We start from the raw sequence: 26,497 nt of genomic DNA, 5'->3' as shown, positions 1-26,497 counted from the left end.
TTCTAGGAATCAGCGAACTAAGATGGACTGGAATGGGTGAATTTAACTCAGATGACCGTTATGTCTACTACTGTGGGCAAGAATCCCTTAGAAGAACTGGAGTAGCCATCATGGTCAACAAAAGAGTCCAAAATGCAGTACTTGGATGCAATCTCAAAAACGATAGAATGATCTCTGTTCGTTTCCAAGGCAAACCATTCAATATCACGGTAATCCAAGTCTATGCCCCGACCAGTAACGCTGAAGAAGCTGAAGTTGAACGATTCTATGAAGACCTACAAGACCTTCTAGAACGAACACGCAAAAAAGATGTCCTTTTCATTATAGGGGACTGGAATGCAAAAGTAGGAAGTCAAGAAACACCTGGCGTAACAAGCAAGTTTGGCCTTGGAGTACAGAATGAAGCAGGGCAAAGGCTAATAGAGTTTTGCCACGAGAACGCACCGGTCATAGCAAACACCCTATTCCAACAACACAAGAGAAGACTACACGTGGACATCACCAGATGGTCAACACCGAAATCAGATTGATTATATTCTTTGCAGCCAAAGATGGAGAAGCTCTATACAGTCAGCAAAAACAAGACCGGGAGCAGACTGTGGCTCGGATCATGAACTGCTTATTGCCAAATTCAGACTTAAATTGAAGAAAGTAGGGAAAACCACTAGACCATTCAGATATGACCTAGATCAAATCCCTTATGAGTATACAGTGGAAGTGACAAATAGATTTAAGGGACTAGACCTGATAGACAGAGTGCCTGATGAACTATGGACAGAGGTTCGTGACATTGTACAGGAGACAGAGATCAAGAAAATCCCCATGGAAAAGAAATACAAAAAAGCAAAATGGCTGTCTAAGGAGGCCTTACAGATAGCTGGGAAGAGAAGAGAAGTGAAAAGCAAAGGAGAAAAGGAAAGATATTCCCATCTCAATGCAGAGTTCCAAAGAATAACAAGGCGAGATAAGAAAGCCTTCCTCAGCGATCAGTGCAAAGAAATAGAGGAAAACAACAGATTGGGAAAGACTAGAGATCTCTTCAAGAAAATTAGAGATACCAAAGGAACATTTCATGCAAAGATAGGCTCGATAAAGGACAGAAGTGGTATGGACCTAACAGAAGCAGAAGATATTAAGAAGAGGTGGCAAGAATACACAGAAAAACTGTACAAAAAAGATCTTCACGATCCAGATAATCACGCTGGTGTGATCACTCACCTAGAGCCAGACATCTTGGAATGTGAAGACAAGTGGGCCTTAGAAAGCATCACTACGAACAAAGCTAGTGGAGGTGATGGAATTCCAGTTGAGCTATTTCAAATCCTCAAAGGTGATGCTGTGAAAGTGCTGCACTCGATAGGCCAGCAAATTTGGAAAACTCAGCAGTGGCCACAGGACTGGAAGAGGTCAGTCTTCGTTCCAATCCCAAAGAAAGGCAATGCCAAAGAATGCTCAAACTACCGCACAATTGCACTCATCTCACATGCTAGTAAAGTAATGCTCAAAATTCTCCAAGCCAGGCTTCAGCAATACGTGAACCGTGAACTTCCAGATGTTCAAGCTGGTTTTAGAAAAGGCAGAGGAACCAGAGATCAAATTGCCAATATCCGCTGGATCATTGAAAAAGCAAGAGAGTTCCAGAAAAACATCTATTTCTGCTTTATTGACTATGCCAAAGCCTTTGACTGTGTGGATCACAATAAACTGTGGAAAATTCTGAAAGAGATGGGAATACCAGACCATCTGACCTGTCTCTTGAGAAACCTGTATGCAGGTCAGGAAGCAACAGTTAGAACTGGACATGGAACAACAGACTGATTCCAAATAGGAAAAGGAGTACGTCAAGGCTGTATATTGTCACCCTGATTATTTAACTTATATGCAGAGTACTTCATGAGAAACGCTAGGCTGGAAGAAACACAAGCTGGAATCAAGATTGCCAGGAGAAATATCAATAACCTCAGATATGTGGATGACACCACCCTTATGGCAGAAAGTGAAGAAGAACTAAAGAGCCTCTTGATGAAGGTGAAGGAGGAGAGTGAAAAAGTTGGCTTAAAGCTCAACGTTCAGAAAACTAAGATCATGGCATCTGGTCCCATCACTTCATGGGAAATAGATGGGGAAACAGTGGAAACAGTGTCAGACTTTATTTTTTTGGGCTCCAAAATTACTGCTGATGGTGATTGCAGCCATGAAATTAAAAGACGCTTACTCCTTGGAAGGAAGGTTATGGCCAACCTAGATAGCATATTTAAAAGTAGAAACATTACTTTGCCAACAAAAGTCCGTCTAGTCAAGGCTATGGTTTTTCCAGTGGTCATGTATGGATGTGAGAGTTGGACGGTGAAGAAAGCTGAGCGCCGCAGAATTGATGCTTTTGAACTGTGGTGTTGGAGAAGACTCTTGAGAGTCCCTTGGACTGCAAGGAGACCCAATCAATCCATCCTAAAAGAAATCAATCCTGGGTGTTCATTGGAAGGTCTGATGTTGAAGCTGAAACTCCAATACTTTGGCCACCTCATGGGAAGGGTTGACTCATTGGAAAAGACCCTGTTGCTGGGTAGGATTGGGGGCGGGAGGAGAAGGGGACGACAGAGGATGAGATGGTTGGATGGCATCACCGACTCGTTGGACATGGATTTGGGTAGACTCTGGGAGTTGGTGATGGACAGAGAGGCCTGGCGTGCTGCAATTCATGGGGTCGCAGAGAGTCGGACACGACTGAGCGACTGAACCGAACTTTATGAGATGGGTGATTTCGTAGGCTAATGAGTGGGAGGATTTTTCCAACTGTTTTGGGGGAGGGGTGGGGATTTCCAGGAATTGGGCTACTGCCTGTTTTTTGGCCTTTGCTGGTTAGTCTCAGAACCATCATGGAGCTGTTGGGTGTGTCATTTAGCATGCATGCTAAAGCATTGCAATGAGCATGATGCACTGGAAGCTGGATCTTCTGCAATCTTGGGCATAGTTGGTTCTCACTAGTTTTTGTTATGTCCTATGGTTCCTTTCCTGGAGAATCCCCATAGACAGAGGAGCCTGGCCAGGTACGGTCCATGGGGTTGCAAAGAGTCAGACAGGACTGAGCGATTAAGCACACAGCACACATGGCTGCATCATTCTTTCAGAGGCTGTGCCCTGCCCCCTTTCCTCCTGTTTCAAAATGGCAGGCAACATTCTTTTTTTTGTTGACAGACTCCTTGTGTAATTTCCTTGCCTACTTGAGTTTCCTATCTGTAAAGTGGGAGCTGTCATTGTATCCACCTTATAGTGGTGTTCTCTGGCCATCACACCTGGAGCACCTGGCAGGTGGTTGGCTCTCAATGAACATCTCTAGCATGAGCATATGAATCAGACTTTTACTCTCCCCAGTTGTGGCCCCAGGGGTCAGATGACGGACCAACTCTCTAAGAGGTGACAGGGAGAAAACTGGACTCTCTTGAGGACCACAGTGACTTAAACTCCAACAGTTTTCCATACAGTATCCAAAGTCCAGTGGGAATGAGTTAACAAGTTACTGTCAGAATGAAAAAAGAAGCAATATTGTCCCCACTGTAGAGCTGACAGTTCCAGTGCATGGCTTAAGATCTTGTTTCGCTACTGGTTGGGAGTACACCTCGGACCAGGAACTTCCTCTCGACAAACTTCAGTTTCCTTATCTCTCAGCAGGAACAACAGTCCCTATTTCCCAGGGTTGCCGTGAGATCATGATGGGAACACATTCTGTGTACTCTCCCCTCCAGCACCCTCCCCTCCACCCTTCCTGAGTTCTTGTGACTGGACCAATAATAACATTGACGCAAGGCAGATTAACAGGAGAAACAGAAACACATTGCTAATTCGTCACACTGATGGAACCTAACAAGTGGCCGAAGCAGGCAATTTTTATACTTTGTAGACAAAGAAACAGTGGATTACTGAGAAATCGACAGGACTAAGAAATTTAGATTTGGGGTATGAGGTTGGTGAAGACTCTAAACAGAGTTTGGGCTTGGAGTAGTAAATTAAAGAAGGAACAAGATCTGTGTATACAGACTTCTCAGGCCTAAATTTCCCATCTCTGGTGATGTGGGTCTCCTTCTACCTTCAGATGCAGGGAGGGCACCTTTCATATGAGAGATCTATTTCCTACTTTCGGGGAGACAGAGGAGAGGGTCGGAGTGTCCCTCTTGTATCAGTTGTTTCTTAAGTAACTTAAAGTTAAAATAATCAACATGCCATTGTGGTATATGTTGGGGTGGCCCCTGTCCTGGGCTCCAGCTGAGGCCACTCCTTTTCTTGAGGAGCAGCCTTGCTTGGGGGGTGGATCTCGGTTGCCGAGGAGCAACAAGTGATTTGCAGTTTGGATTCAGTCTCTTCGTGATTCTTCTTTTTGTTACTAACGTAACGAAAGTGAAAGAGACAGATGGCAGGACTTGATTCACTTCTACAACGTTTTTAAGGTGCGAATATAAAACTGAAAACTGGAGGAATGAGTGGAGGGTCGGTCTCCTGGAGAAGATAGAGCCATGCTGGGGAGGCCCAGGGCTTGGACAGTGTCCCGCAGAGTCTTCTCCTTCACGCTGGCCGCCCTGGGGACTCTGTGGTCAGTGAGGGGGGGGCTTCTGCCTGGACATGGCATCTTCCCCAAGGCACATGCTGGCTGAGTCAGACCAAATGATGCTGCCTGTCCCAGCGGAGGGAGGGCCGTGCAGCACCTGTGCTGAGCTGGGGTTCGTCTGGAACATTCGATCAGACTATCGACATCCTGGCCTAGAGAATTCTTTGTTGTGGGGTCTGTCTTGTGCATTTTTGTACGTTTCTCTGTCCCCCTGGCCCCAACCCACTGATGCCAGCAGCACCATTCCTCCTTCCCTCTCCAAATTGTAAAAATCCAAACTGTCTGCAGACAGTGCCAAATGCCTCCTGGGGCAAAATTTCCTTCTTCTGAGAACCACTGGATTGGGCCTATCAGCTGGGTGATCCAGGTTGGCCCTTCTCTCTGGTGGGCAACTCTGGGCAACACAGATGGGGGTTGCTGAAACCGTGTATGAGCCTCTGTGTCCTTGTCTTTTGAAGTAAAATGCTGATTCATGAGTTAGTAATTGCAAAATAAGATGTAGAAGCAATAGGTTGTTGTTCGAGGAAACTGTTAACTATTTAGACAATAATTCTACCACATAGCAGAATCATCAAACTCATAGTTCCCTGAAAGATATAGATAGCTAGATACAGATATCTTCCTTGACACACATTCCTAAGTTGTTTTTACAGGAAGCAGACCCCCTCTAGATGGAAACTGCTGACCACAGGAACATAAACTCTAGACTGGTTGAAACCAGAAACTTGATGATGCTCAAAACTTCACCTTGATGACAACCAATCCAAGAATTGTCCATGAACTGATCATGCCCTGCTCCTTGAACACTATAAAATTCCTCACCACTCCCTCCAGGGTGGGTCACTATAAAATTATTCACTACCCTCTACAATCCTGGGGGCATTAGACCATTGTGGTCCCCCTTGCATGACAAAGCAATAAAAGCTACTCTTTTCTACTTCACCTGAATCTTGGTCTCGATGTTTGTATTCGGCACTGGTAAACAGAGGTTGAGTTTGGCAACAGAATTCTACAGTTCTGTGCTTTGCTTTTTTCCCCGCCCTTCTCCACCTGGAGCGAGGGGTGCCCCTGCCCTCTGGCTTCCACTTGGCTTTGGTGGAAAGGGGATGAGGGAGGAGATGTGAGGAAGGGAGGACATGAGGTCAGGGTTTCTGCCCTGCATTTTCTCTCTGCAGATCGTGAGGGATTGGCTGCCTTCCTTGTGAAAGCACAGCTCCCATCTGGTGATCCTCTCCAAGTCTGATCACTTCTCTCCATCAGCCTTGGGGTGACGGCAGTTTCGTCTACACTCACTATGATGACCCCCAGGTGCTGCCTGTCTCGGCCAGTTCCCTGCATTCTGTTTTCACCTTCTTAACTCCTCTCATGACCCAGTTTGAATGTGCCCTCTGTTTGTTGCTGAAACTTGAATACATCATGTGACCTTTACAAAACATTTTCACAAAAGATGTTCAACATTGCTAATTTTTAGAGAAATGCAATTCAAACTACAATGAGATGTCACCTCATGCCAGTCAGAATGGCTATCATCAAAAAATCTGCAAACAATAAATCCCAGAGAGTGTGGAGCGAAGGGAACCCTTCCACACTGTTGATGGGAACGTAAATTGGTATAGCCACTATGGAGAACAGTATGGACCTTCCTTAAAAAACTGAAAACAGAGTTACTATATGATCTTGCAATCCCACTTCTGGGCATATATCCAGAGAAAAACATGATCCAAAAGGATAAATTCACCTCAGTGTTCATTGCAGCACTGTTTACAGTAGTTAAGACAGGGAAGCAACCTACGTATCCATCAACAGAGGAATGGATAAAGATGATGAAGTACATATATGCAATGGAATATTACTCAGCCATTAAAAAGAATGAAATAATGCCATTTTCAGCAACATGAGTGGACCTAAAGGGTGTGTCATACAGAGTAAGTCAGACAGAGGAGAAATATCATACGACATCCCTTATATGTGGAATCTATAAAGAAATGATACAAAATAACTTACTCACAAAACAGAAAGAGACTCACAGACTTAGAGAATGAAATTATGGTTGCCAGGGGTGGAGGGATAGTTAGGGAGTTTGGGATGGACATGTTCACACAGCTATATTTAAAAGGGATAACCAACAAGGACCTACTGTATAGCACATGGAAGGCACTCTGCTCAGTGTTATGTGGAAGTTGGATGGGAGGGGAGTTTGGGGGAGAATGGATACACGTATATGTATGAGTTCCTTCTGCTGTTTGCCTGAAACTATCACAATATTGTTAATCAACTCTACCCCAATACAAAATAAAAAGCTAAAAAAAACCCCACATTTTCATGAATGAATATTTACTTCTTCTTGCGTTATGACATTTGACTGTTCATTGATTCAATGTTTTGTTTTTTTCTTACATCCACTTATTCTGGTAGGCTACAGTCAATGGGGTCACTAAGAGTTGGACACGACTGAGCGACTTCACTTTCACTTTTCCCTTTCATGCATTGGAGAAGGAAACGGCAACCCACTCCAGTATTCTTGCCTGGAGAATCCCAGGGATGGCGGAGCCTGGTGGGCTGTTGTCTATGGGGTCGCACAGAGTTGGACACGACTGAAGCAACTTAGCAGCAGCAGCAGCAGCAGCATTCTGGGCCAGGTTCATATGACGCCAGGTGCTGGGGACATAGGAACAGATGTGGTCCCTGCCCAAAGGAAGCTTATGTCTTATAGGGAATCAGAAGGGTGGGTGGTTATGACAGGTGTTCAGCTGCTTAGAGAGCGATGTAACAAAGCCTCACTCCTCCCATGGTGGGGGGCGCTAGGAGAGAGTATGGTCCAGTGGAGAAAATGCTGCCTCTCCCCCAAAGATGTGGTACCATCGGGTGGCTCTGCTCTAGGAAGATGTCCGCAGATCATGGCAATGTGTCCTTGGAAGGGGCACAGTCTCCAGGCCCTGGGGACTCTGTCCTGGAGGAACAAGCCTTCCTCACTGTGGGCCCCAGAGCACATTCACCATGATACCCTCCACCCTTGGCTGTCTGACATCCATGACAGATGCAGTGAAGAAGGAGAACATTGCAGAGCAGAGAAGTCCTTCCCCGCAGCTGCTGCTAAACAGGCTTGTGTCCCAGGCACTCCTCCCCTCTCCCCCACTGCTTGCCAGCCAGTTATATTCCAAAGGTCACAGTTTCCTCCCAGCAGTTTGCTTCAGAGCCGAGGTCTCTTGGATCCTGAAATAAATTAAAATATTGATTGATTCTTAATATTCCCTCAAATCTCTCAAAATCTCTGGGTCTTATATAAATCAATGTGCCAGTTACAGGGACTTATTCAATAATCTGCAAAGTATCCTGGTAATTACTTTCAGGTTCACTTCACAGCAGAGGCTGGCTACCTCTCCATCATTTTTGAGGCCCTGGGTACAGTAACTCATCAGGGGAACTCTCATTTCTTACTTTAATTACTGAGTCTCTTTGACGTGGTGCCTGTACAGCAGAACGAAGCCCACGTGTTGGAATGAGTCTGTTGGGCAGACCTGGGTCAGGAACTCACAAAACTGGCCACCCCTACTGCCTTGTCTGTCTCCCTGACTCTGTCCTCTCTGCCTGTTACTCCAGTGTCCTTAGCTTTCTGACAATGACAGCTCAGAAATTAATTTAATAGCACCTCATTTCCCCAGATGAAATAAAGAACTTGTCGGATGAAGGTGATGCTCTCTGAAAACCTCAAGAATCCTCTACACTTTTGCTGCTGCCCAAGGCAGCTGCCTGGATTCCAGGAGTGGAGGAGGCTGGGGAGGAAGAGCAAGGAGACGGACTGTATGCTTCCTAGAATGTGCTTATTTCTTCTGTTCTAAGGAACAAAGTGACTTTGGCTTGTAGGGACTGACGTGGTTCTCTAGGATGATGGTGTGCTTCTAACAAAGTTGGAGATGCTGCCACATGCCAAGTCCTTCCCATCTGGCCCTGGCTACTCCTAAGCCTTGTCTTCTGTGCCGACATCCTCCCATGCTAAACTGCAGCTGGATGGATGCCCAGCCACCCCAGAAACACGTTCTGCTCTTCTGCCATTTTTCACCTGTGAATACTCTTCTTTCTGTCTGGAATGCTTTCTTCCTCTTTCCTCCACCCAGCAAACTCCTCATCAGCTCTCAAAGCCTAGTTCAGATGGGAACTCTTACGGAAGCTCTGTGCCCCACCACACCCTGCATTTTCCTCTGTAACTAGGAATCCAGATGAGCCTCAAAGGTCTCTTTTTGTGTGTGTGCGGTGATCGGGTGGACATGCCTGCAGGCGTCTGGCTTCTCATCACCATACGATGAAGTTCCATGGTGACCTCTAAGGCCCTAGGTCATCTGCCTTCCACTGCCTCCGAGCTCATGCCCTGTACACTGTGGAGCTCTCTGGGCTCCAGGTGTACTGGCTACCTGACTGTTCTTCCAAACCTCAGGCATGGGCTCCTTCACTTGCTGTTTCCTCTGCCTGGAACACCTCCCCACCAGCCTGTGTGCCTCACACCCTTCCTCCTCGCAGATCTCTGCCTACATGTCATCTGTCCCTGGAGTCCTTCCCTAACCAGTGGCTTTAAAAGAGCCCCTCTTTCATCTCCTCAGCCTTCCTAATTTTTCTTCACAGCCCTTAATACCATCTGATATTATACAATGCATGCTGCACGCTCAGTCACTAAGTTGTGTCCAACTCTTTTGTGACTCCATGAACTGTAGCCTGCCAGACTCCTCTGTTCATAGGATTTCCCAGGCAAGAATACTGGAGTGGGTTGCCATTTCCTTCTTCATGGGGGTCTTCCCAACTCAGGGATCGAACCCATGTCTCCTGCGTTGGCAGGTGGATTCTTTACCACTGAGCCACCGGGGAAGCCCTGATATTATACAATGCTTCTGTTTATTTATTATCTATGTTTCAAACTAAATTGTAGGCTATATAAGGGTAAGGATGTTTATCTGTTGTTTTCGCCACTATGACCCTGGAACCTAAATGGTGCTTGACATGCAATAGGGATATCCATGCCTCTGTTTATAGTATGGAATGAATAAATTGATGGTGAAGCACTGTTTGTGGGAGCTGATTTGCTGTCTGGTCCATCCCCAACCCCTGGACAGGAATCCCAGCCCTTTGAGGGAGACATTGCAAGCAGAATCTGAAAGAGCTGTTCTCACAGAGGACAGGGAGGCCACATGTTTAGATTTCCAGATGAGCATGAGGGATGATGTCAGGCAGTGGGGCCTTCTGCCAGGGGCCTATCCATGCTCTGACCTGCAGAGAGCTCCAGGGCCTCAGTGGTGCCACTCTGAAGAGGAGCAAGGGGTCTAGAGCCCATGCGAGCTGATAGGATGTTGAGGGTGGAGAAGGTCACCAGCAGTGTACAGGACTGGCTAGTGTGTGAACACAGCAAAGACATCACCTGGGGCCCCAGGGTTGCAGTCTGGGGTGAGCAGAGGGAAATGAGGCAGTGAATCAGTGCTACCTTATTGAAGTAAGGACTGCATTCCTGCCTGCAGGCCAGAAGAGGGGTTTATTGCTGTGTTGATGGGGTTGCTTTGGGTTATAAAGTGAGATTCACACGGAGCCACCTGCATCCCTGTTCAGAGTGGCCGCAGGTTTAGGTCATTGTCGTAGAAAATGCTCTCCAGCCAACCTCCTCAGGCCTTGTGGGAACTGGAACTCATACTCAAGCTTATTTTCTTCTCACTGCTGAGAAGAGAGCTCTTTGGTGTGTCTTTGTACAGACGCCAGCAGTGGGGTGACCGATTCTTTACCACAGGGCGGGCCCGGGCTATGTCATCCAGGGAGGGGCCTGTCCAGCTATAGGTGGTGAGTAGTCTGTCCTCTGCTCCCCAGACAAATGGGTAATGAAGACCCCGCAGGGAACACATTTTTCTTTGTTTGCACAACATCCTTTCTTTTGGTGACCCACCCCTCCCTGACCAACGTGGCTCAATGTGGAGCTGCAGTCATGGCACCTCGCCCTCCCCACCCCAATACCATACTTTGAAGTAGCTCGTCTCTGGCTGTGTGGTTAGTCTAGGGCTGGGCAATCAGTCCTGCAGGGCTGACCAGCCTTTTCTGAGAGTCTGCTCTGTTTTTTTTGAGAGTCAGCTCTGAGAATAAGGACGGGAGTCTACCGGCAGCCACTTCCCTGCACCTGGAGAATGTCAGCTTGCAGAATAAAGTCACTACTTCCATGGAAGCCAGGCTGAAAGAATAAGGAAGAGGCAGCCTGGCTAACTCCACTGGATCCCTGGTTCTGGCCAAGTCTGCATCCATGTCCCCCTGGGTTTGTTAGGTCATATCCAATAAACCCCTTTTGCTGTGGCTAATTTGAGTTAGATTTCTGTTACTTATAACCAAAATGTCCTGATAAACATAGGTCAGTTCCCTCCTCTCTGCAAACCTCAGGGCTTGAGAGCCCAGGCCAGGGAATGCTATAGGAGAAAATTGGGAGAATTAGTGGAATCCTCTACCCTGACCCCTTTCTGCCCACCTCCTGCCTTCTGCCACATGCACCGGTGCTCTGGCAGGAGGAGCAGGGGCCATGAGGCTGGACTTCAGCCAGTAGCACTTGGTACAGTTAGCATCAACTGCACTGCCTTTCTTCAGCCAGCATTATGGATTTTCTTTTTTTGTCCCACTGCTTCAAATTCCCAAGAGATGGGTTATGGAGAGTTGTCGTAACCTCATCCTTTACTCCCAGGTGGAAACGCAGGGGTCAAGACCAAATGTTTTATTTGTGAGGCCTGGGGGCTAGTCTGGCATACGGGCCTGGATGAGGCTGCAGCTAGAGTTGGGAGTTTCTCAGTATGACAGAAGGAGATATTAAGCAGCTAAAAGCAGCTAAAAGCCATGCAGAAAGACAAGGTCCAAGAAAAGGGGTTAAGTGACCAATCTGAAAAGGCCAGAAGAAATTTCAGAACTGGGAGCAGTTGCAGAAATCTGGGAGACAGAGACAAGAGCAGGCACAGTGGACGCAGGAAGTGAAGTGGCTCCAGGACGACCACCCGGAACAGGGACAGAGTTCGCTGCTGACTTTCATAGATCCTCAAAGAGTGTGATCAGTGAGTGGACGGACAGCCCAGCTGGATGGTTGATGTCTTCCTTGCTTTTTGGCTGTGCCGGGTCTGCACTGAGGCATGCGGACTCTTTGTTGTGGCACACGGGAGCTTCCCTAGTTGTGGCTCAGGGACACTCTGTAGGTGTGGTGCATGGGCTCTAGAGTACGCAGGCTCAGCAGTTGCTGCTTGTGGGCTTAGTTGCCCCACGTCATGTGAGATCTTAGTTCCCTGACCAGGGATTGAACCTGTGTCCCCTGCATTGGAAGGCGGATTCTGAACCACTGGACCACCAGGGAAGTCCTGGATGGTTGACTTCTATGGGAATCAACTGCTTCTTCTTTCCTACTCTTGCCTGTACATACTCATGTTAGGATAATCTTTTTTCTTCTTGCTTTCTTTAAGCTAATGAGGGGTAATAATTTTGAGATTTTTTTTTTCTAAAGAGAAGTCAGGTCTGAATTTATTACTCAATCTTGGTTCATTTTCCCTTGTTTTTCTCTGTGGCAACCACATGCCTCTTACTCTACATTTCCTTCAAGGAGACACTTTCAAGGACCTTCCTTTCACTCCCCCTAAAGGCTGCTGCAGCCCTGAGCTGGGACTCAGGACCATGGAGTTCTAGCCCTGCCTGTATCAGTTACTAGCTATGTGACCTTATTATGTCACTTACCCTTGGTGGGCAGATTAAGTCATTTTCAAAGTTCCTCCTAGCTCTGTTATTCTGGGATGCTGTAAATCAGTGTCCTTTACTGATCAATCTCTAAACCATAGTAACCTCATTCAGAAATGCCATTCCTAAGTCTCACTGGTGAGCAGGTGTCTGCCCACAGACCCTGCTCCCCAGATGCTACAGGCAATTTGGGAACTATATTTTTAAAATCACCACAGATGGGAAGACTAAGCTGAAATGAGACTTGTTTAAAAATGCTGCTTTTAGCATTTTAGCCCCATCTCTTCATCCCTCATTGCTTTCAGCTTTTTGGATGGCTGCCCCAAATAGCCCATGATCTTGCTGATTGCTCAGCAAAGTCTCCCAGAGAAGAGCCTTGGATCGCTGCTGGTCTACAGCCTCTCCTCCCTGCCACCCCACAATTCTCCTCCTATTCCATTGCAGAGCTATTGAGATCCCACATGATCAATGTTAGGGCCTCTTTAACAGCCTCTGCTATCTGCATAAACATGGGCAGATTTGTGTTTTCATTGTGCCCGAGAGGTCTATAACAGCTTCTATTATCTTCCCTACCATATCTGTCTGTAACCTTAATCTAAGTTCTTGGCTCTATGGGTTCATTTGCATATGTCATCTTTTTATCCACACAGTAATGTTCTTCCTGCCTCCATACTGCTATTTTCTTTTCCTGGAAACAATCCATCTTCAGATAATATCCTCAGAATTGGGATCACCTCCAACCCTAACAAGCTTGTCCCCATCTGGTTGAGTAACATGCCTCTTGGGCTTGGGGCTTGTCCAGCATCTGGTCTTGTCCTTGAGGCAGCATGGCAGTGGGCAGAGCCTCCAGTTGGTAAAATGGTGAGTTGGGAGTTGGGCCAGGAAGCAGCATGGGTAAGGGTGCAGGGGTGGACAAGAGTGCAGGCCAGGAAAACTCAGGAGCCAGGGTGGATGGAGTCAAGTTGGGAAGGGTTAGGAGACAGAATGGGAAAAGTCAGAGGTGAGGGTCATAGTAACTGGGTGGAATCCAAAAGCTGGCTTGGAATCCAATCCAGCCAAGCCCAAAACTACATTGAGAACCCAGGCAATGTGATAGCTCAGGACCCAGAGAGACTTGTGCTGGGGACCTTACATGAAAATCTAGAGCCAGACTGTCTGGGTTTAAACTCCGGCTATCCTGTTAACAACTGAGTGACTTGGAGCAACTTACTTCCTTCTCTGTGTCTCAGTTTCCCCATGTATAAATTGAATGACTCAAATACTGCCTTCCTTATACTGAGTTAAAACACGTAAAAATCGTAGAAGTGGTACTTGACTCATAGTAGCATTGAATTCAGTTATTATCTTTACATTAAAAAAAAATTAAAGAAACAAGATCACTTTGCATATGGAGAATTCTCCTCCTACCCCACAGCCCCATTCCCAGGTATGCTATAGGCTCTGAGCAACTACTGATGCTGCTGTGTGAGGCTTTACCTCCCACCCAGGGGAGGTTTAGTCTTGGGGAGCACAGTGTCTCACTGCCTCTATTAGTGGTGGGATAATTGAACGATTTGTTTTTATTTCTAAATTCCACTGGGAACACAGAAAGTAAACACTGTATATTTCCACAATAACCAGAGTGTAGGCTTTGACGTTAGTCAGTCTTGCGTTCAACTCTCTATTTTCTATTCACTAATCATAACATGACATTTTACAAATTATAACCCTTCTGAGTCTTAATTTCCCCATCCACACATTAGAGGTAACAACATGGATCTCACAGAATGAATCCAAGGGTCAAAGTCCAGTGTGCAGAGCATGTGACTCAAACACTCTTTTCCTCTCAAAGAGCCCCGTGTAAACTGGGGCTGCAGTCTCATCTGATGGCTCTACTGGACAGGGGTCCCTTCCAAGTCTCCTGCAGCTGCCGACAGGATTCAGTTCTTTCTGGCTGGTGGACTGAAGGCTAGCAGTAGGCTGTTGGCTGGAGGCCCCCTCAGTTCCTTCCACATAGGTCTCTCCATAGGGCAGCTCACAACATGGCAGCTGACTTTCCTCAGAGCAAGTGAATGCGAAGATGAGCAAGATGGAAGCCAGAGTCTCTTGAGACCTACTGTTGGAAGTGATATCCCACACTATTCATGACCAACTCCCACTCAGGATGGGGGGATTAACACGAGGGCATTAATACCAGGAAGTGGGGAAACTTGGGGCCACTTTGGACGCTGCCTACCAACTCTGAAACTGCCTCTCCCCACACATGCCCCCCCCCCAAAAGGCACCATTTTGGTTACAATCTCTAAGTCATTTCTCACTTTATTTCCTCTCCACCCTCAAGCAGAGCTAGACTCCACATGCACCAAAGCTTTCAATCTTTAAGCAAGAGCTTTACCTTAATAGAAGCTCTTAGTATTGTAACCTGAAGATGTTTCTTTTTCTCCCCTGTAGCTCTCTAAGGTTTCCATTTCTTTAAACAGAGAAGAAACAGCTTTTCCCTATGGGCTTCCCTGGTGACTAGTGGTAAAGAATTCGCCTCCAGTGCAGGAGGCCTGGGTTCAATCCCTGGGTCAGGAAGATCCCCTGGAGAAGGAAATGGCAACCCATTCCAGTATTCTCGCCTGGGAAAGCCCATGGACAGAGAAGCCTGGTGGACCACAGTCCATGGGTTCGCAAAAGAGTCGGACACGACTTAGCGACTAAACAACAATAACAAATCCCCAAGGAACTGTAGTAGCCAAATTCTGTCTTAGGCATGTGTTTACTGGGATATTCAAAATCTACCTTTATCTTGTATTCAGAAATCTTCTAACCCCATACTGTTTAAAAATTGCCTTTCACAAGACTTAGGTGGTAGGGTATGTTGCTTCTGTGGGGATGGATCAGCCCTGCCATCCACTCCAAAGCTGAGACACACTGGCCTAAGGTTTGCTGATTCCTTCCAACAGGACTCATGTTGACTTCAGTAGCAATCAGGCTGAAAAGGAAACAGCAAAGAAATGCTGAGATGGAAAAGCTGAGAGCAAACTGGGACCAGCCCTGTGAGGAGAAAGAGAATCGTGGGATGGAGGCAGACATAGGAAGCCTATGAACAGCTAGTCTTGGTCTCAGCAAAAAATCCCAGTGGTCTTTGTGCCACAGCCCTAAGTCCAAGCCTCTGTCAGAGTTCACAAGAGGTCAGAGGCAGCAGTAAAATCAGATAATTGGGATAATCCTAGAGACTTCAAAAAGCACGGCAGAGTTAGGCACTAGTATTAATGGGAACTTGAGGCTCAGAGAGGCAGAACAGTTTGCTCAAGGTCACACAGCATTTAAGTGACACCATATTCCCCAACCCTCTCTTCCCAAGGTTACATCAAGGGCCCTGACCGTGGAAGGGGGGAGCAGGTAAGTCCAACAAACTTACAGAGCAGATTTCCCCCCATTTGTATCCTAAACTCTTCCTACTGTGATGCCTGGCTTTTCATTTTAACAGACTCAAACCAATCCAACACCCTTTCTTCGCTCTTGCTCCTGCTCCTGGTGTTCTTATTTAAGTGCTCCCAGCCTTCCCATCACCATGGATACCCTTTGTATTGTTTGTCCCATCAGAGTCCGTGCTTTGGAAAATTCTATCTACCATGTACTCTCCCCTTGCAGACAATAATAAATTTGTTACCATGGGTTTTATTCATCAAAACCATAGTAACTGCCAATCAGAGCTTCTAATCCATAAGAGATCATCACAGTTGGTATAAATATTGAGCTGTCTAAATTGAAGCTTGTAGCTTCATTTAGTTTGGGGGCGGGGTTTACTGAGGAAAGCATGTACAGTTTCCATAAGGAACTTTAAAAATTTGAAAAAAGCACATAACTATCTCTGACTGCTCCAACTGTGGAGGTAAAACAAGACCCCAAAGCCCCACCTCATGCACAGAGCTCCCTGAGCCCCATGCTAGAACAGATCTAAGCAACAGTTCCTCCCGTCAGGCACAGAACCCACTACCCTTGGGCTCTAGGGGCCCGAGGGAGCCTCGGGGCAGGACCAGATGCCTTCTTATTTAACGAGAAAGTGGGCAGAGCTCTCTGCCCTGTGGCCCTCCTGCCTCCCCTCACCTTTTTACCATTAGCACTCCATTCTCCTGATTCTTGAATCCCATGGACAGAGGAGCCTGGTGGGCTATGGTCCATAGGGTTGCAGAGAGTCAGACATGACTGAAGCGACTGAGCATGCGTGCATGCTCCTGATTCTTGAAGCAGATACACTTGAGGCAGGTCAGTAGGCATGATTTAAACTATGATTAGCAGTTTCCTCCACGTTATCAGCCAAGCCCTTTGTTGAGTTTCCTATGGCTCTTTCAACTTGGTGGTCTCAGCAGACCCTCTGGGAGATGTGGAGGGCCTGAGGTGGGCTGAGAATGGTTCCCCGTTCCCCATACCCTGTCTGTGCACATGCTGTGTCCAGGCTAACAAAGCTGTGCGCACCTCTGCCCAGCATCCCATCCCCAGCCCAGACATGCAGTCGTCATGGAGCTGCCTCAGTAGGAGGCTCAGCCTGCATGTGAGGACGAGACACTGGGCTTTCCACACAGTACCTCGTTATTCCTCACATGCTGGCCACCAGGCCCACAGCTTTCAGGTCTCATGGTAGCGTAGGGGTTTGTCCAGCTTGCCTTCAAGGTGCTGTTGGCAGGAGTGTGGCCAGGCAGAACAGTGAACTCCATGAAGACAGGAAAGATAGAGGTGCCCAGAGAGCCCAGCTCTGTCTCCACAACAGGCCTGTGTGCTGAGGCCCTTTTCCTGCCAAACCCTCTCTAGATCTTCCACTGCTCTCCCCAGGGCCACCCACAGCTCCTGGCATCTTCCCAGTGGAGCGCGGGCATCATGAGGCGGTCAGACCTTATGGTGGGGGAGGGGCTTGGCCCATGGAACTGATCTCTCCTTCCCTAGGAGATAAGGAGATGTTCTGATCATTGTGACCCTGCCCCAAGAAACCCTCAGTGGGGTATGCACGTGCCTATGCTAGAAACCAGATTATCGATTTTCTGTGTATAACAAAAGAGGTAGGATATGACAGATAAACTTTGTCTTCTTGGATAGATATATATATACTATATAAATGTATATTTTAAAAATATATATGCATTTTAATTATTTAATCTTTATTAAAGGAATTGAAAGAAATACATATGATCCTTTCAATGAAATTTAAATTAAAACACTTTAAAGGTTTTAATTTAATAATAGGGACTGGGAAACCTAAATGAGGATTCAAGTTAAGAAAGCTGATGGAATGTTTATGAGACAAGTCATTAAAAGTGCACAAAATGATGAATAATGTGTTTAAAGAAATCCTTGTCATTTAACAAATGCCATGGAAAAACACCAGTTTATTTCTGGACAGTCTGGTTTGGGATGCCCAATTTTATTTTTTTTTAAAGGTAACATAAGAGGAAAACATAAGTACCTAATAAATAATAGTAATAAATAAAACAAAACCCTATAGGAAAAGGCTGATCCAAATGGAATCATCAAGGAACCTTCAGACTGAGTTTATTACATGCATTTTTCCAGCAACCTTAAATGAGGTCAGGCTCCAGTGGGCCTGGAAACCTGATTTTAGGGATATATCAACACCTATCAAGCCGCGAATCCTGTGCCTTTACACCTCTAATTGTTTGGATTTCTTCCAGTCCCAAAGGCAGTAATTCAAATGTCTCTGACTTCTTAAGCCATCCTGATTTCCAAAAGCTCAAGCACTGCATCTCTTTTCATGCCTAGAACTTGAAATTGGCCTCAACAGATTCCTTTTTCTTCTCTTTAAACTCCTAAAAATACTGCTCTTGGGCAGGCAGGGAGCCTGTGCCCTCCTTCAAACCAAACTGTAGGGCCAAGGGCAAAGTCAGAGAGGCGGGACCTGTGGAGGACTGCCTTCAGCACTGACATTAGGAGACAGCGGGGCTTGGATCAAAAGACCCCAAAGAAAGAAACCCAAGTCTATAGCTCTAAAACTTCTGAAAACTCAAGCTGCAGCATTAAAGTAGGTATAAAGAGGTCACAATGGGCCTTTCTTCTCTCAAAACCTCAAGATTGTTTCTTAACTTCTACAGGTTAAAACCACCAGCTGCAGGAGATGTCCTGAGGCGACTTCCACAAATAGCCCAAACCTATCTTTCCTCAATAACATTTTGTGAGTTTGTGCTGTTTGACAGTGATCTTGTTGCCCTGGCGACAGTTGATTGGACAAGAGAGAAGCCACCTTCTGCTAAGAGGTACAGGCATGAAACCCCTCAGGGAGCTCTATTAGCATGACTCTCTGTTTGGTAGGATGACTGCATATTAGATAGTGATGAACCAACTCGTTCAAACCTTTTGGGAAAGAGCACAGACACACAATAGTTACTTGGACTCAAGTTGCATCCTGAATGGTAAAGAGCTATAGTTTTGGTTCTTTAGAGAAGCCCTGGATCCCAGAGTGCATGTTGAGTTAGGATGATGATGTCCTATGTTTCGCCACTGTATTGGTCTCTTATCGCTGCTGTACGAATTAGCACAAATTTAGTGGCTTGAAAGAAGACACACTTGTTCTCTTACAGTTATGGAGGCCAGAAGTCTAAAATCAAAATGTTGATGGGGCTGTGTTCCTTGGAGGCTTCAGTGGAGAATCCATTTCCCTGTCTCTTTTAGCTTCTAGAGGCTGCCTGTATTTCTTTTCTTTTTTTTTTTTTTGAAACCAAAGAACATATGTTTTATTGGGGTATAGTTGCTTTGCCTGTTGGTTCCTGCAGTACAATGAAGTGAATCAGCTCCAAGTATACATATATCCTCTTCCTCTTGGGCCTTCCTCTTTGCCCCTCATGGCATCCTTCTGGGTTACCACAGAACACTGCACAGCTGAGCTCCCTGCGCTATGCGGCACATTCCCACTAGCTATTTCACACAAGGACAGCCACTATGGAGAACAGTATGGATGTTCCTTAAAACACTAAAAATAGAACTACCATAAGACCCAGCAATCCCACTACTAGGCATATACCCTGAGAAAACCATAGTTCAAAAAGACACATGCACATATTCATTGCCAGCATTTCTTAACTTGTGGCCTCTTCCTCGAATCACTCCAATCTCTGGTGTCTGTTATCACACCTACTGCGCTGTGTCTACGACCTTCCCTCTTAAGAGACTTTTGTGATTACATTGGCCCACCTGAGTAATCCAGCATAATCCTCCCATCACAAGATCCCTTTTGCCATTACTTAGTTCCTTTTGCCATATGAGGTTGCATATTTGTGAGTTCCCGGGATTAGGATGTGGATGTTTTGGGGGACATTATTTGGGCTGCCACACCTGCTCTGCTATATATTCTTTCAACAAGTCTGTATTTCTGGTAATTATATAATTCTATACTTTTAGGCTTCAACATCTGGCCTGCCCACATCCTCTGGAAGGAATAGTGCAACTACGGTATGATTCTGTCCTCCATGGCAATAATTAGTGAATAGCTGACCTATTTTCTGATTAATGACCTATTGAGTAATGATGCATTGACTTGCCATTAGCAGCCAATGACTCATTGACTTGCCAATGGTCAGTCAGTTTCAAAGACTTTGGATGAATGGCATAGGGACTGTGGCCAGTTGACGGTGGCTCTTTAGGTTTAAAAAATGATCTAGCATCCAGATTGGTAGCTGCTATGGGGGGTCATGAATAGTAATGTGTAAGCAGAGGAAGCCAGTTAATCAAGAGAAGAATCAAATGGAAGCATAAATAGAGAGACCATGTGGTCTTAGACAAGATATTCCTATGTTTAGACCCCGTGGGGCCTAGCTGTGTTTCTTACCCTGAACTTTAGTGTAAATTCTCTCTGTGCAGCTTGCAGTGAACCACATCTCTGCTCTGGAGCCAGATTGCCATTCAATTTTTTGCAACAAAAACAGCTCCAAATAGAAGAATCTTTTTTGCTTGACTTTTTAAAAAGATGATTTACACAACCCTTTAAACCAAAGATCCTGTCTTCAGGCAGGGGACTTTGAAAATTCAAGAAGGGCAATGAGGAGGTAAGGTGTTGTCCCCTATGGCCTACTTCCATCCATGGGGCTTCCTTTCCTTGCCCTGGTTGTCCTTCCATCCAGCAGCTAGAATTTCTCCAGCTGAGAAATTTGATCAGTATGGGGTTTTATGTGACAATTTTCTCAGGGTTGAGTTGCTGAGAAAAAAAAAACAAAACTACTCTCATATTCCTATCTTCACCATATCATCTCAGTCCATACACCTGGACTTCTGCCTTAGTTTCCCTGTGCTGAACTCTGGCTTCTCACCCTCAGCCCTCCCTGTCCAGCCCTCTCCCAGAATTGACTGCCATGTGCTTTACTCCTAGACCTTGGTTGGGGCTGTGCTGTGACTGAGCATCACTCAGAATCATAGACCAGAAGTGCCCCCTACTGCGTAGACCCCTGTTGCCACCGCCCACCCATCAGACACTGGCACCTACTCCTGCCATTTGTGAACTTGCCACACCCTCTGGGCATCGGAACCTGCATCTTCCAGCCTCCCAACATGCCCCTGTTCTTTCAGATCAGGGTCTCCCCTTGATCCCCACAAGTAAGTATCAGTGAGAACCTTTCTGCCTTACCCTCCTTGCTGCTTCCTACTTTCCCAGTGTAGGACATTTCAGGAATCCCAGAGCTATGAACTAATGAGCAGATTTTTTGTTCATCAGCATGCATTTTGTGAATCCAAGAATGAATGAGGTCTCTGCTGCCTCCAGTACCTTCGCTGTCAGGGAAAAATTGAAGAAGATCTGAAATGGCTGAGGAGCTGGCTGGTGATTTAATTTCCTCCTAATTTTTCTGCCTCTCGGGAAATAGGCAAATTAATTGGAAGCCAGACTTCTCAACTCTGCTGCAACATAAGTGATTGCCCCAGGAACGCAGGTCCATGGGGTCAGCTGGGAGGCCTCAGACACTGGGTCCGGTGGCTCAAGGCCACCTGGGGATCCTAGGACAGTCCTTCCCATCCCCTGCAGCTCAGCCGGGGGATCCTGGGCACATGTGGGCCGTCCTGCTTCAGCATCCTGCGGAGAGCATCCTGCAGCTCAGTATCATCTATTTCCCTCCCCTGGCGCTGTTTCTGCTGTGGAGCTGATCTTGTTTTGCCTTAATCCATGGGGTGCCAGACAAGACCTGGGTAAGTAGACAGGCCCCCAAGGTGCAACACGTTGGTTTCCTAAGCCTTGAGCATAGCGCTGGGAGCCCTGTCGTGGGTGCTGCAGCATGGGTTGAGTCTGCAGCGTTTCCCAGCTATATTCGGTCCCAGAACACTTTGGTTTCAGAGCACTGATGAACATCTCCCTCAAAGAGTGTTCAGTGACACACATTTAGGAAAATGTTATTCAATTACAGGATTTATCACACTGGATTGAAGTGATTTATTTGCATGTCTGCCTTCTCCACCAGGCTGTGAATTTCTAAAGGGCGAGAAATATATCTTATTTATGTTTTTATCTCCAGCACCTGGCACAGTGCTTCTTTGCAGAATTGGTCCCTTAAATAGCTCTTGCCAAGGTCACCTGGAGAAGAAAATGGCACCCCACTCCAGTACTCTTGCCTGGAAAATCCCATGGACAGAGGAGCCTGGTAGGCTACAGTCCATGGGGTTGCTAAGAGTCGGACACGACTGAGCGACTTCACTTTCACTTTTCCCTTTCATGTACTGGAGAAGGAAATGGCAACCCACTCCAGTGTTCTTGCCTGGAGAATCCTAGGGACGGCGGAGCCTGGTGGGCTGCTGTCTATGGGGTTGCACAGAGTCGGACACGACTGAAGTGACTTCGCAGCAGCAGCAGCAAGGTCACCAGTTACCTCCATCTTGGTTCCCATCTTGTTAAAATTCCCAATAACATTTTACTCAGTTTGGTGCTCCTTCCTTCATCAATCACTTTTTTTTTTTCTTTTTGAAAAATATTTATTTATTTGACTGTGCTGGGTCTTAGTTGTGACACCCAAGATCTTTAGTTGCAGCAAGTGGAATCTAGTTCCCTGACCAGGGATCGAACCTGGGTTCCCTCCTTTGGGAGCAAGGAGTCTTAGCCACTGAACCACTGGGGTTCATAGCTAAACACTGAAGTGCCCAGGGCTCCATCCTTGGACAGTTCCTCTGCCACCAGCTCCACCCTTTCCCTGGGTGACCTCGGGCAGTCCACGGCATAAATCACTTTCTGTAAGCTGATGATAATCATGCTTATATCTCTAAATGTGGCCTTTTTCTTGAGCCCTGGACACATATATGGCTACCTATTTGACATCTCTTAAATTTAATATTTAACGTGTCCAAAGCAAACCTTCTGATTTTACCCAGTAAACCTGTTCATAGGGCTTTCCTGGTGGCTCAGTGGTAAAGAATCTGCCTGCAATGCAGGAGATGTGGGTTTGATCTTTAGGTTGGGAAGATCTCCTGGAGAAGGAAATGGCAACCCACTCCAGTATACTTGCTTAGGAAATTCCATGGACAGAGAAGCCTGGTGGACTACAGTCCACAGGGTCTCAAAAGAGTAGGACACAACTTAGTGACTAAACAACAACAAATCTGTTCATTTTCCAGTCTTTCTGTATTAGTAAGTAACATTTTCAGCTACTGATGGCTGCTTATATCCAAACTCTAAAACTTATAACATTTTAAAAAATTTCCCTTTCAATCCATCAGGACATCCTACTAGTATCCTCTCTGTGATTGTTTAGATTATTATTTGGCAAATATCCTTTCTTTTCCTCCTGTCTCTATAGAGTAGGCTTCCCCTGCCTCACCCCCATGCCCCCAAATTGATAGTAGATTTGGTCAAGTGACTTGCTTTGGCCACTGGGATGTCAGCAAATGTGTCCAGAGCTGAGACCCTAACTGTATTAGTAAAGTGTGGTTTGGCACTTACATCCTGTGTTGTTATCAGTGTACTACCTGTCAGCTCCAAGTTCACTGTTTGCTGCCTAAATTATGGAAATAGATCAAGACCCTTTACATCCTTTCCCTTTGCCAGCTGGCATGATGTTAACTTTGTCAGCAGAGGGCACTGGATATGACTGCTGATGAGTCTGCGATGCCCTGCTCCTCAGAGGGTTTCCTGGTTCCTGCTTTCCTGATGATTGTGGAACTCTCTACCTGAGGGACCCAGAGAACCTCTTCATCATCATATTCCTCTTGGACTATTTTAGTAGCCTCTCAACTGTTCTCCTTTCTTACATTCTTGTTACTTTGGACCATTTCTGGGTCCCAACTGATTAATGATGCTTTAGTTGGTTATATGTAAATTTAAATTATATCAGGTTCTGTTTCAAACTAATTTATCCTATCCTAGCATTTTGGCCCATTTATTTATTTGATTTGGGGCCCTTATCACAAGATTTGAATTATGAGATCTTTATAAAGTATCCTTATATCTGGTAGGAGAGGTCTTCCTCTTCAGTGCATTTTTTTAGGTTTCTTTTTGTTGTTGTTTTTACAACACTTCCCCCCACCCCAATTGGAGTATAATTGCTTTACAATGTTGTGTTAGTTTCTGCTGTACAACAAAGTGAAGCAACTGTATGTATACATATGTCCCTTCCCTTGTAGACCTGCCTCCTACGTCACCCTATCCTTCCCCTCTAGGTCATCACAGAGCACTGGGCTGAGCTCCCCGTCTATACAGTAGCTTCCCACTAGGTAGCTATTTTACACACAGTAGCATATATATGCCAATCCTACTCTCGCAGTTTGTCTTACCCTCCTGCTCCCACCCTGAGTCCACCTCCTCAATGCATTTTTTTCAACCTTCTTTCCTATAAACTCTTCCAGATGAATTTTAGAATCATTTTGTCATGTTCCAAAGAAACCTCAATATTAGAAATTCACTTGGAAACATTAACATCTTTATGCTATTGAGTTTTTCCATCTAAGAGATTGACACATCTATATTTAGTTATCTTTTATATCTTCAATAAAGCTTTCTGATTTTCATTATACAGGCCCTACATTTTCTTTGTTAAGATTATTTGCAGGCGTTTGTCTTTTGTTGCTATTCTGCACCAGATTCTTTTTTTTCTATTATATCCTTTAAGTGAGTACTATTGTTATATAGACAAGTTATTGATTTTTACATGTTTACTTTGTAATGAATCATTTTATTGAATTCTCCTTATCAGTTCTATGTGTTTTCAATGAATTCTCTTGAGTTTTATGGGTATGAAATTCATCTTGACTGTAAATAATGATGATTTTCTTTTCCTTTCCAATAATTATACTTCTTGCTTATGTCTTGTATCCCATTATGTCAGTTAGAACTTTTAGAACAATGTTATATAATAATAGTAATCTGGTACATTTTTACATTTAGATGCATAAAATGAAAATTGACCCTTTTTCACTCTCTTTATAAAAATTAACTCAAAATGAATCATACACTCAAACATAAGAGCTAAAACTGTGAAAGTTTTAGAAGCAAGCATGGAGGAAAAATCTTTGGGTCCTTGGGTTAGGCAATCATTTCTTAGAGAAGACACAAAAAGCATGAATCATGAAAAAAAATGATAAATTGGACTTGATCAAAATAAACCTTTTGCTTTTTGAAGGACACTCTTAAGAAGATTAAAAAACAATCCCAAATAGAAGAAAATACTTTCAAAACACAAATCTGACCAAGAACTTGTATTTAGACCATATAAAGAACCCTTGCAGTTCAACAATAAGAGGGAAAACAACTATAGAAAAAATAGATGAAAATTTGAACAGACACTTCACCAAAAAAGATATATTGTTGGCAAATAGACACATGGAAAGATGCTCTCAATATAACCAGTTATTGGAGGAATAAAAATGCAAGCCTAACCAAGATATTACTGTGTATTTATGAAAGAGCTAAAAATCAAAGAACTGATAATACCAAGTGCTGATGTGGAAGTAGGGCAGTACAGAGTTGGTGGAAGTGCAAAATTGTACTGCACTTTGGAAAACAGCTTGGCAGATTCTTTTAAAATTAAATATTTACTTAAATTTCTACTTTTAGCTTCTTGCTGGAAAAATTCCATGAACAGAGAAGCCTGGCGGGCTACATTCCATGGGGTCACAAAGAGTCAGACCAGACTGAGCAACTGAGCGTGCATGCATGCACGCACTACTTTTAGATGTTTCCCTAGTAAAAGTAAACGTATATGTTTACATGAACCCCTTTACACAAATGTTTATAGAAACTTTATTCATAATACTATGAAGCTTAAAACAAAACCGATGTCCATCAATCACAAAATGGGTAAACACATTTGGTACATTTATATACAGAATATATGCATTCAGCAACTTGGATGAATCTCAAAAGCAGTATTCTAGGTGAAAGAAGCAGGACACCAAAGGCTACTGCATGATTTCATTATCTGACATTCTGGAGGAGGCCAAAGTATGGGGACAGAAATCAGATCAATGATTGGCAGGGCTGGGGTAGAGGAAGGAATTGACCCTAAGGGAACTTAAGGGAACGTTTGGGGATGATGAAAATATTTTATATACTGAACATGTGGTGCTTAAATGATGGTATATATTTGCCAGAACCTATCAGATTGTACACTATAAAGGGGTAAATTTAGTGTATGCAAATTGTACCTCAACAAACCTTTTTTTAAAAAGACAAGGATAAGACTTCCCTGGGGGTACAGTGGATAAGAATTCACCTGCCAATGCAGGGAACACGGGTTTGATTCCTGGTGCAGGAAGATCCCACATGCTGTAGAGCAACTAAAGCTGTGTGCCACAACTACTGAGCCCATGCCCTAGAGCCCACAATCCAAAACTGCTGAGCCTGCGTGTTGAAACTACTGAAGCCTGAGTGCCTAGAGCTTGTGTTCCACAACAAGAGAAGCTACTTCAATGAGAAGCCCTTGCATCACAACTAGAGAGGAGCCCCTGCTGCTGCAGCTAGAGAAAGCCCGCACTCAGTAATGAAGACCCGAGTACAAGCAACAATAAATAAATAATGAAAAGAACAAGAATACATGTATTAGCTGTAATCCTTGTTTTTCTCCTTGTTTTAATAAGAATGCCATTATTTATGTATTATTTTGGCACAGCTTTGAGGGGAAAAAAAAGATGAATTCTTTATTACGGTAAGAAAATAGCCTTTAGTATCAGTAAGATTGGGCTTCCCAGCTGGCACTAGTGGTAAAGAATCTACCTGCCAGTGCAGGAGATGTAAGAGAA

At 45.1% G+C, this 26,497-nt stretch overlaps 2 long non-coding RNA genes across 4 annotated transcripts in view; one reads left to right on the top strand and one right to left on the bottom strand.

Moving 5' to 3' along the window:
* Positions 1-15,046: 15,046 nt before the first annotated feature.
* On the bottom strand, positions 15,047-17,176 carry LOC145525409 (uncharacterized). 2 transcript variants are annotated; one of them, XR_014068197.1, is made up of 2 exons: positions 16,954-17,176; positions 15,047-15,278 (listed from the first exon to the last, which is right to left on the bottom strand). It is a non-coding gene; the product is annotated as an uncharacterized LOC145525409 (long non-coding RNA). The 2 variants fall into 2 exon arrangements; XR_014068196.1 differs by having other exon boundaries at positions 16,876-17,171.
* A 61-nt stretch (positions 17,177-17,237) lies between these two features.
* The window catches only part of LOC145525408 (uncharacterized), a 53,268-nt gene continuing 44,008 nt past the window's right edge, over positions 17,238-26,497 (top strand). The window contains exons 1-6 of one of the 2 annotated variants that reach the window (XR_014068194.1): positions 17,238-17,343; positions 18,391-18,552; positions 19,694-19,744; positions 20,153-20,337; positions 20,658-20,881; positions 21,306-21,466. This is a non-coding gene — a long non-coding RNA (uncharacterized LOC145525408). The remainder of the gene's footprint in view (positions 17,344-18,390; positions 18,553-19,693; positions 19,745-20,152; positions 20,338-20,657; positions 20,882-21,305; positions 21,467-26,497) is intronic. The other variant, XR_014068195.1, reaches the window with a different exon arrangement.

Source organism: Giraffa tippelskirchi, chromosome 11 (genome assembly GCF_054371585.1).
Source record: "Giraffa tippelskirchi isolate mGirTip1 chromosome 11, T2T-mGirTip1v1.2.pri, whole genome shotgun sequence".
NCBI classification, from domain to species: domain Eukaryota; kingdom Metazoa; phylum Chordata; class Mammalia; order Artiodactyla; family Giraffidae; genus Giraffa; species Giraffa tippelskirchi.
Note: the sequence above shows the minus strand (reverse complement) of the source record. Positions and strands in the feature narration are given on the sequence as shown.